Raw genomic sequence first — 3,360 nt, 5'->3', positions numbered from 1 at the left:
ACATACACCTACACACATGGGAAGATAGCACCATCCTAGGGCTCCAGGAAACCTTAGAGTCCTCCTCGTCTGCCTGGGAAGTCCACAGGTCTCACTGTGACAGGATCAGGGCTGCTCAGTCCCTCATTATCCCCTTCATGAACCAGGCCTGCTCAGCTCATATGTTGGTAGTAAGACCCACCTATAGGATCATAGCTGCCACATTTTCAAAGGCCAATTGGTACTAATTTTTCTGACCTCAGAATTTCTTTGGAAAATTTCTCCAGTGACTCAAAAATGCCCTCTTGGCTTGTGGGGGAAAAAAAAATATATAGAAAGTAAACATAGAGATGTTGATGACCTAATCTTACTCTCAGGTTGTTAACAAAACACCAGACTCTTAAAGGAATTCCTCCCACATTCCCCAAGCTTTTCATCTACTAATACCTTTTGGACAAAAGCAAATGATTTTCACTGATTTACTGACTACGGTAGCTACTTACCACCCACTTACTAAGACCTGCTCACTGGGCTTGTTGCTTTTCATGCGTGATCTCTTTTAATCCCCCAAACAAGTATGTTGGGTAGAGCCTGTTAACATTCTCACTCTGCAGAGGAGATGAAGTTTTCAGAGATTTCAGTTGATTTACCCACATTCCTGCAGCTGTGAATAAATGAAGAACTTGAGATTTGAAATCTTATCAGCTTGTCTATCACTGTATAGCAAGTTCAGTCGCTCAGTCATGTGCGACTCTTTTCGACCCCATGAATCGCAGCACGCCAGGCCTCCCTGTCCATCACCATCTCCCAGAGTTCACTCAAACTCACATCCATTGAGTCGGTGATGCCATCCAGCCATCTCATCCTCTGTCGTCCCCTTTTCCTCCTGCCCCCAATCCCTCCCAGCATCAGAGTCTTTTCCAAGGAATCAACTCTTCACATCAGGTGGCCAAAGTACTGGAGTTTCAGCTTTAGCATCACTCCTTCCAAAGAACACCCAGGACTGATCTCCTTTAGAATGGACTGCTTGAATCTCCTTGCAGTACAAGGGACTCTCAAGAGTCTTCTCCAACACCATAGTTCAAAAGCATCAATTCTTTGGCGCTCAGCTTTCTTCACAGTCCAACTCTCACATCCATACATGACCACTGGGAAAACCATAGCCTTGACTAGACGGACCTTTGTTGGCAAAGTAATGTCTGCTTTTTAATATGCTATCTAGGTTGGTCATAACTTTTCTTCCGAGGAGTAAGTGTCTTTTAATTTCATGGCTGCAGTCACCATCTGCAGTGATTTTGGAGCCCAAAAAAATAAAGTCTGACACTATTTCCATTGTTTCCCCATATATTTCCCATGAAGCAATGGGACCAGATGCCATGATCTTCGTTTTCTGAACTTTTTCATCAAGAGGCTTTTGAGTTCCTCTTCACTTTCTGCCATAAGGGTGTTGTCATCTGCATATCTGAGGTTATTGATATTTCTCCCGGCAATCTTGATTCCAGCTTGTGCTTCTTCCAGCCCAGTGTTTCTCATGATGTACTCTGCATAGAAGTTAAATAAGCAGGGTGACAATATACAACCTTGATGTACTCCTTTTCCTATTTGGAACCAGTCTGTTGTTCCATGTCCAGTTCTAACTGTATAGCAAACCACCTCCAAAATGTAATGGCTTTACTCAAGTTTACTGTTGCCTCTCGTGGTTCCATGGGCTGGCTGGGCTTAGGTGGACATCTTCACTGGCCCTCTGTCCTGGGGCCGCAGTCATCTGAAGGCCCAGCTGGGCTAGATGTTCAAGAAGGTGACTCATACAAGCTGCCTGTCGGTGTTGGCTGTGGGCTGGGATTTCTTCCAGGACCACCAACTGAACACTACTGATTTTCTGTGGCTCTCAGCCCCACTCACTGCGATTTTATTCCTCACTCTCAGTCGTCTTTCCTTTTCCCTAAGAAATAGCCATGTTTGCAGCTTAGTAGCCTTCTTCTCCTGTTTGCCACCCATAGAAGGCTCTTTGCCTTTTGAACTACCTCTATCTTTTTCAGTCCCAGCTAGAGGTACTTCCTCATGTATAATGCTCTTAAATTTTTGTGAGCCTCCTAAGGACTCTTTTGAGTTCATGCCATTAGTCAAAATACACACCAACAAATCTCTTTGAGACAGACCCCTTTCTGCCTTGGGCTGAGAGTCAGATGTGTGGAACAATATCCATCAGATTCCTTTGAAACTTGTCTGTGTAGCTGAGAAGGTCAATGAGGCATACTCTTACTTTCTAAAAGCTTAGTAAGTGTCTTATAGCCATGCCTTGAGATGATCAATACCTTCGTATCATATCTTACTTTGAGAACCTTTTTCCAACAGGAGAGGCTGGGAATAAGAATTAACTTTATTGCTAAACCCAACAAGTCTGCTTCTTTATATTTCATCTAAGTTTACTTGAAACTGAATAGTTCAGTTTTCAGCTCGCCTCTCTGTCTGTACCTGCCTGAAAGAAAACAGTGGGCACTTTCAACATTCCACCTGGATGTATCCTTAGCCGAGTCTGCCGTGTCACAGGTACTTTTCCGGTTGTTTGCATTACCATACACAACAGAGGACCAAATTGCCCATCATTACAAAACAAGGGATGCCTTTTTCCAGCCTGCAATAACTGTTTCTTCCTTTTCCTTTCTGTTTTCATTCATCGTTTCCTCAAGCACTTCCTGGCTTTTTCTTGCTGCTTGGTCCCAAAGCCAACATCCCAGGATTTAAGTTCTTATCATAGCAGCATTCCACTTACAGATACCAAATTCTGTTCTAATTATATGTGGCTGCATAGCAAGCCACCCAAAACTTAATGGCTTACAACAACAATATGCTACTTCTCCCGGCTTTGTGGGTGGACTGAGCTCAGCTGGGTGTTCTCATTGGGGCTCTCTCATCCACTTACTCTCAGATAGCAGCTGGTTATCCGAAGCCTTGGCTGTGGAGGATGCTCAAGAAGGCTCACTTGAACAGCTGGCAGCTGATGCTGGCCTGGGCTTCTGACAGCCTGGCACCTGGCTCAAGAGGCGCCATTCTGAGAGTGCACAATCCAGAAGCCCTAAGCAGAAATTACAGCACTTCTTATGACCTAACCTCAGAAATCCCAGAACATCATTTTCATTATATTTTATTAGTTAAGTAAGACACTATGGCCAGCTCGGATTCAAAGAGAGAGGATCTCATCTCTCAAAGGGAGGAGTGGGAAAGGATTTGTGGTCATATTAAATTTCCCACAAAGCTCCTAATCACTAAGATATGTGTCCTCTCGTTAAAAGTAATGTTCTATCAAAATTATGGGTCAGCTCTGCACAGCTGGTAACTCATCCCTTTAAATGTTGATGTTGATTCTTCTCCAAGGCCATC

This window comes from Bos indicus, chromosome 14 (assembly GCF_029378745.1).
Source record: "Bos indicus isolate NIAB-ARS_2022 breed Sahiwal x Tharparkar chromosome 14, NIAB-ARS_B.indTharparkar_mat_pri_1.0, whole genome shotgun sequence".
In the NCBI taxonomy this organism is placed as follows: domain Eukaryota; kingdom Metazoa; phylum Chordata; class Mammalia; order Artiodactyla; family Bovidae; genus Bos; species Bos indicus.
The sequence above is the reverse complement of the archived record's forward strand: the minus strand, read 5'-3'. Positions refer to the sequence as shown.